General features: G+C 42.6%; 1 long non-coding RNA gene across 1 annotated transcript; it reads right to left on the bottom strand.

Moving 5' to 3' along the window:
* Positions 1 to 6,650: 6,650 nt before the first annotated feature.
* Positions 6,651 to 7,302, bottom strand: LOC109313234. The gene is made up of 2 exons (XR_002102001.1): positions 7,268 to 7,302; positions 6,651 to 7,235 (listed from the first exon to the last, which is right to left on the bottom strand). It is a non-coding gene; the product is annotated as an uncharacterized LOC109313234 (long non-coding RNA).
* Positions 7,303 to 7,842: the final 540 nt, after the last annotated feature.

The following is a 7,842-nucleotide window of genomic DNA, read 5'->3' as shown; positions in this document are numbered from 1 at the left end:
CGAGAGGGGACCTGGTGGCCATCTATAAACTTACTAGGGGGGACCAGCGGGGAATGGGAGAGGCCTTGTTCCCCCACGTGCCTCCCAGAGTAACAAAGAATAACAGCCATAAGAGTTGTTAGAGAGTAGGTTCAGACTGGTGCTGAACATGTTGCCTGGCAGGCCGTGCGTTTCAACACCAGGGCAAGGGGCCAATCATTAGAGATGCTCAGGCAACCAGAGCATCTCCATGGAGGAACCTAGCCTACGGTTGCCCCACTCCAAGGCCCCATAGAGGACCCTGAGCTTTTTTAAACTTCAGGTTTTTTTAGACTCCTGGATATCCAAGTTTGCAGCATGAAGAACATTTTTTTGTTCCCGCACTTGCCTCCTGCCCCATTTGAAAGGGGCAAGAGGCGTATGTGCATTCATCTGGATGCACCCTCTCAATCTATAGCTTTTTAAGTGCATTTATACAATGCTACCACGGTTATAACTGGGGTCTTTACAGGTTTGTTTATACCATTGCAGCAGGTCTTGACCCTTGGTGAGGAAACCTTGAGCATGCCCTTCCCAGGCTCCACCCTCTTGAATCCACAGTTATGAGCTTCCAGTTTGGAGTATAACTAAGGATGCTCCAGGCTCATCCTCAGCACTCACTCAAGCCCGCCAGAGCCTAAGGGCTTAAGAGCAGGTGCAAAAAGAAGAGCCTGGAGTAGCCTCACTGACATTTCTGATTTGAAAGGTGCTGCAGAGTTGGGTGAGTAGGGGTTAGGTGGCACATATAAAAACATGACATTACTAGGACCTGTCACTGCAACTGCATAGACAACCCTAAATGGTACTGTGCGATTAATGTAGCGCTCCAGTGTTCAAATGCTCTCCCCTCTGCTAGGGTCACATTTTGAAAAACGTGGATCAGAAAGCCATGTCCACTGTGACACTTGTGGGTTTTCTGAATATATCAGCACCCAGTATGTGAATTCTTTTTGCAAACCTGAGCTTTAGTATTTAGGCAGTTCTGTTTTCCCTTCATCCCAAGGGCCCTTGTTTTAAGGGAGGAAACCAGCCCCAAATACTTGTAATTAAGTCAGGTGCCTTCCACATCAGCTCAGAGAAAAAACAAACACACACGGCAGTATTCATGATTAGAAGTACTGGGAGAGAAAGAGACCATGCAAAATCCTTAGTCTTAAAGTTTTAGAGGAGAATATTAGTGCTTGCCATTAGCCTATTATCTGCAGTCTAACTCTAACTTTATTACTTCTATGTAAAGTCTTTGTTGGGCTGCAAGAAGTCTCAGCCAGGCTGAATGCTCTTAAAGTATTAACTTCATTCAAATAAGTCTCACAGGGTTCTTATTGCCATAAAAATGTTCATGTTTGTTTGTTTTGATCAAACCAGACAGTCATTTCAGTTCTCTTATGTAGATGCAGGGCAGGGAATGCAGCATTCCCCCCCCCCTTTTTATTCCCAGAAAATAAAGATATTATGCCCTCTGTTTAGCAATTTTACTCTAACTGGATGCTAAGTGCCTTAGTTTCTGTCTTTGCTTTGGAACTTGGTTCAGTTGACATGGTCCTGACAGACAGCCCTGGGGATGGCAGTCCTGTGGTTATGTATGGATTGGGGACAGCAGCAGTTACTATTCCTACACCACCCTACATATTTAGCTCAGTATTTCAGACTGCCACCCACCACCACATCTGAGCATCTGTCAAAATCAGTGGCAAAAGCAAAAGTCCCTTATGGATTCTATGGAGCCAGTGGTACATTTTCCCCTGCTCAGGTCAAAATGCTACTTGGAGTAGAGTAGAAGCCAGACAAGATTTTACTAAATGTTCTCTTTGTTCCACTTAAGCTTCAGTAAACTATGTGTAAAAGGAAAGGCTAGAACTAATGAGCCTTTAACCTAAGAAGGACAGTACCTCCATAAAAGAGAGCAGGCCTCTGCCAAATCATAGCAAAATTAGTGCCTGTCCTCCAATTTCTTCTTGTATTAGTTTCACATTTAAAGTCACCAAGAGAGACACGCTTTGTCTGGAACTCTTTACATAGGTATATGAAGAGGAGAAAGCTGTCAGTAGGTGTTTTGTTCTATCTAGGCTTTGTCAAAGAAAATTTTTAGATTGAGTGCTGTCAATGCAGAAAGAATTGAAATTCCTATATGCAGCAGACTGAGGTATGGCCCTGAGTGAAGTTTTCATAGTGCACCCAGCATGTGCCCCGTGGGTGACCTCAGGAGCTGTCAATCAGCCTTGACCTACTTTTCAGTCTTGCGCAGGCTCAGTTGCTTTACAGGGCTTGTCCTGGCGCACGCCTGGTGAGTAACTGACTGAGCGAGGTAATCTGACTAGAAATTTCTTCGAAATAAGCCTTCCAATTGGCTACCAAATTCACATAAGAAGTTAGTGAGCCCCTCCCTCGGGGGGAGACCCACTCAACTGAGGACAGAGGCTGGTCTCCAGGGGCTGTCTCTCAGTTAGGCTCTGCGGCCTATCGGTCTCCTCCAGCGTGGGCTCTCGCTGCGTTTCATTCCGATCGTACCTTGTTTGCACTGTATTGATTCTCCGGTTACTGGACTGGTTTCGGCTCTGACTTCGAAGTAGCGAGGGTGATCCGAGAGCAAGGTCGACGTCGGCTTCATCTTCAACTCGCCTAGTTTTCGACCTCGGCTATCGCCTTTGACTATCCGATTGTCCTGTGGGACTGGCGTCACGACACCATCTTTGTTTTCATCTCAACGTGTTACAGTTCTTTTTCTGTTATTCGTTTATCCCTGCACGAGCTGTTGACCAGCCCTGGGACTTAAGGAGTGGGCAGCCGCCCCTATCCCTCGCGGGGTAGATAGCAAGGGCTCACTCCAGAACCCCCTGGGCCAACAGACCCCTTTGTTGTTAGTTTGTTCTGCGCCACTGTAACTGAAGAGCAGCTCACCTACTCCTCAAAAAGCATAAGTTAAATAAATTCATCGGTTTTAAAGCTACCACGATTCCCGTGCCATTCAGACTCCATCGCCACTGATCCCACCTGTCTGTGTCCAATTGCCACCACCCGGCCGCCCCACCGTGACACCGTGAGCTTGGTTTACCAACTCCAGGACAGGCTTTTAAAAAAAAAAAAAAGTCATGCCCACATTGTGTGCATCACTAGTGTTTGAGCACCTCTGTGGAAGGCCCTTGAGCATGCAACTCAAGTCTCACTTTGTCCTTGCCAAAAGCCAGGGCCAAAAATTCAAGATGGCTGCTCAAAGTTAGTCTTCTAAGTCCATAAACAAGAACCTTCAAGTAGTTTGGTTTTCAAAATGACTGCCCACTAAAATTCCTTAGATGTCAGCGGGAGCTGTACACTGTTGATCTTTTGAAAAAAAGATCAGGCCATGCATACCGGTGCCTACATATGGCTTTAGGAGCATAGAATTTGGGCCTTATTTCTCCAAATCTTGTTCAGATTTGCTAACACATTTACTACACACCAAAGCTTGTTTGTAGTCATTGGCATTTTCAGCTGTATTTGTATTCATTGGTGGAGGGTGCAGCTGTCCTGTCATTGCAAATTATTTTGGGGTGGTTTTGGAATGCAGCCAGTTTGAATGCATTAAAGGTACTTAAAGCATGGGGTGGGCACATCCCAACAGCCTAATAAGTAGAAGTAAACAAATACATAGCTGAAATTATCTCCACATTTGCTACTCATACACCAATAGGCCGTCAGCTGAGAGGAAAATGAAGGGAAACAAAGAAAAACCCCAAAACCCAAACCACACTTGGGACAGTTTCATCAACCTTCCCAAAATAGAGTCTGATCTCAATTCACCTTACAGCCACGATATTTTGTGATCTTTGGGAAGGGATTTTTTTGTTTGACTTTTGTTGATTTCTGTACTTTTTAGGTTCACTTGGGAAACAATTTTCGAGCTTTTTTCCCTCCACACAAATGAAACAGTTGTCAATCACACAGTTCAAGGACCTGGGACTAAGACCAATAGTGAAATGAGATGGATTCACATGCGAGCCAAAAGTAAAACCCATCTAGCGCATTATTTTTTGCCTGGCTTTTCATTTCCAACAGTTTTACCTTGGGGTAGTGCTGTTTGCACTACTGTTTGGGCCTGATCCAAAGCCCACACAAAGTGAGGTCTTTCAGTTGATCTCCTTGGGTACTGGAACAGGCTCCTAAAGCACTTTCAAGTGAATGGAACAGTCCCTTTCCCTACCAGTAAAAGCCAAACTATGTGAGGATACAAGCAAGTATACAAACCCAGCCAATAAATAATAGTGGGGTGAGGAGGGCTTCACATTAAAAAGCCTAGCAACAGCTTCATAAACTTCAGGTTATAAGAGGTGGTTATAAAGAAAAAAGCAAAAGAGATTTCTATTAGCCTAGACATAGACCCATTTAATATTTTGAAATGTAAAGCTAATGTGATGTGTCATTGCATCAAACCTTGGACACTCAGTTCAAATAAATCTTTCATCAATAAAGCGCATCATCACAACCTGAAATGCATGGCAGTGCTAATGCATTTCACCTGCATGTGCTTCCCTTAAGGAATATTCCTAAGGAAAGAGCCCTAATGGAGTTAGCCTGATAATTTTGTAATTTTCTTTCAGCCCTTGCATAGAGGAAAGGCTGTCAAGTCTAGTCTCCATAAAAAGCGAACACACATCTGACCTACATAGAGTACACAGATGCAAGTAGCCCTTCCACCCACTACACAAAAATTAAATGCTACCAACCTGCCTAGTGGATCTTGGGTGAACAGAGGCAAATTCTATTTGTGAACACGTGAAGCAAATCAGCCCTAGATCTCTCATTCCATTTCAGTCTGAGGCTTTTCAAGTTCACTTTGCCAAAAACAGATGTCTTGCCTTGCATAAATACTTGGAGTAGACTTATTTCTTCAGAACACAAGTATTCATGTGCAACCATATATGGTTGTAAGCATGTTCATGCTGCCTGAATGATGCATGTACATTCAGTCATGTAGGAAGAAGTGTGGGACATGAGCAAACAAAAAGCAGTCTATATTATAGCTGTCACACCTGACAGATCTTCCTGTCTCATCCAGGCTGGAACCCAGCTGATTTTTACTCTGGGTTTTACTTGTCTAACCAAATAGAATGTGATTTCTTTTGCCACAGAAGAGAAGAAAAAGATTTAAGATACCTTTAAAAAGTACCTCGGCCTATTCATCTTATGGACCTCTGTCTCTAAAGAGCATAATTTCGCTAACAGATTCAGAACATTCACTCCCTACTCCTGGTTATAAGTGTCAAGTTATCCAAGCAGGGAATAAAAAGCATATGTGACTAAGGTGACCAGCTCCACAGGCCAATTACCAAATTTTGAATAAATTAGAGACTGTTCTAAGACTGTTAAGAGCTATTTGTACAATTTAGACAAATTAACAAATTAGTAAGCATCATAAGAAGCAAGGGCTAGCTCCGATGGAATATTTGCTTTACTGTGAATATTTTAAGTAGCTCCAGGGACTATTCAAATAACATCATATTAGTAAGAATGCGATAAAACAGCATCTACAGTCCCCAGCCAAGATCAAGACCCTACTCTGCTAGATGCTGCATTGATACACATTTTATGACAGTCCCCACCCCAAAGGGTTTAATCTAGATGGAGGAAAGAAACGGAAAAACATTCAGAAAAAAAAAGTGATATGAGCTTCACCAGCAGGCCAATGGCAGAACCCTGCCCACAAGACAACATTGCCTCTTTAGACCACAGGAATTTTTTTCTTGTCTTTTTCAGTTATCAGTGGGTTATCTCCTTAGAAGCCAAAAACACCACCACAGTAGGGGTCTTTTGCAAAGATGCTAAGGTACATATGTTGAAGCAGGGGTGTAGGTTGTAGACTTGTTGGTCTAAGGACATAGGCAGACAAGGTTCTTTGGGTGAATCTGATCTCTTTTATTAGATCAACTTAAATAGTTGGGAAAAAAAATTCTCTTAGCAAGCTTTTGGGTTTAAAACCGTTCATCAGGCTGAGGAAGCCTTTGCAGTTTGTGATCCAGGAAGAGCACACACCAACAGCAGAGGCTTCCTCAGCCTGATGAAGGGTTTTTAACTCTGAAAGCTTGCCAAGAAAAATTCCCCCCCCCACACACAATTTAAGTTGATCTAAAAAATATCAGATTCACCCAAAGAACACTGTCTGCATATGTTGAAGCATTCATTCCAGAGAGCCTGCCATCTTCCTTGTGAAGCAATTCTATGCTATTGCATGAATTTTTCTTGCTATCATTAGTAGGAAAAGAATTAAATTTGGAATGCAGTTTGAAGGGAATGCAGTTTTACCTTAGTATGCATTTAAAAAATAAGCAACTGCACCTACTTCTTGTTATAAAGGTTTTTTAAGGCTTTCAAATCATGCGGGGGGGGGGCGGTGTGGATTATTGGTTAGTGTTAAAGTGGAATTGGAGACCCGAGATCTAGTCAAACTCTCCTATTCACCTCACCTAACTGATACACTCCTACTGTTGCCAACTGAGAGTGTTACCTTTGAGCTGGGGCTGCCTCATTGTGCATGGACAGTCTTTTTGCTACCCCCATACTGAAAAGAAGGACAAACAGAAAGGATAGCTAATGAGTATTAAAAAGCATCAGAGCAAATAAAGAAAGTCTTAATGAGGAAGGAATGAAACAAAAGCTAATCAGTTTACATATTTTATTAGCTGCTCTCAATTTCACTTGCCTAATCCCCCTTAGCAGCAGCAAAGATTCTGAGTTGGAATAAGAGGGTAACATTTGCATAGAAGAGATGCCACCACTTTTCCTTCCTTCCCCACCTGGATGAACCTTAGTTAAAACTTCAGTAAGAAACAAGTGCTTTCTTCTTCACTATCAGAGGCACAGGGTCTCTTTTCATCAGGATTTGTTTACATGAAAATAAGAAAAGGGAAAAAGGATAGATGCCTCCATCAAATGACCTCTAGCAGCAGCTCAGTGCATTTGGAGAGTTGAAATTCCACAGTAAGTTTGTTTCAGCACATTTATGCATACAAATAGTTTGCTGGATCTCCACATTAGCTATCACCACACTAGAATTTCCCCATTTACATCACTGTCCCAGCAAAATGTGAAATGTGTGTAGCGACACACTAAGATCCCCTAGAGCCACAACTAAGAACATTCCTCCTTTATTTTTACCCTGTGCTCTGAGAATCCTGTACAAGTTTCACCCCAGAGAAGGCTTTTTGATCCCGCATTTAGTGATCAGCATTCAACCCACTGTGAACCTTATATAAGAGTTGTGTAAATATAAATTAACCTCTTGTACACAAAGGCTAGGTACAGACATTTAAAGAGCCCAAGGTAGAATCGATCTAAGTTAGGCGGTTTTCTGTACACAGCATAGTTTAGATCAGTAAAGAACAGAACACATTCACGGTTTGGGGCAGGCGGTGGGGGGGAAATCTTAAATCAGGTTCCACTATTTTTAAGCCAGTCTGCACACACCAAACTTCTGTTACGAGTATAGGCTGGTTTCCAATCACTTATACTGGTTAAAAGTATAATGTCTGTACCTAGCTCAAGTATCGCAACTGGGTGTTACAAGACCTGGATTCAAAATTCTTGATTAGGTATAGATTTGCTAAGTGAATTTGAGCAAATCATTTTACCTGCTCTCTGCCTCAGCACCCCACCTGTAAAACAGAGATAATGTTGTGAGAGTGTAACGTAGCTCAAATCTATTAATGATTATGTAGTGGTAAGTACTGTGTTTTCATCTCAGCTATTGGTATTTTGACAGACAGACAGGCCTGTTAGCTTTATGTAAATTGGGACAGCAATCTACCGTCTGAAAACCTAAACTGCAGGAGGAAGCAGAAAAAAAAAAAAAAA

The sequence above is a fragment of the Crocodylus porosus genome, unplaced genomic scaffold (assembly GCF_001723895.1).
Source record: "Crocodylus porosus isolate Cpor-Errol unplaced genomic scaffold, CroPor_comp1, whole genome shotgun sequence".
Taxonomy (NCBI): Eukaryota; Metazoa; Chordata; order Crocodylia; family Crocodylidae; genus Crocodylus; species Crocodylus porosus.
Note: the sequence above shows the minus strand (reverse complement) of the source record. Positions and strands in the feature narration are given on the sequence as shown.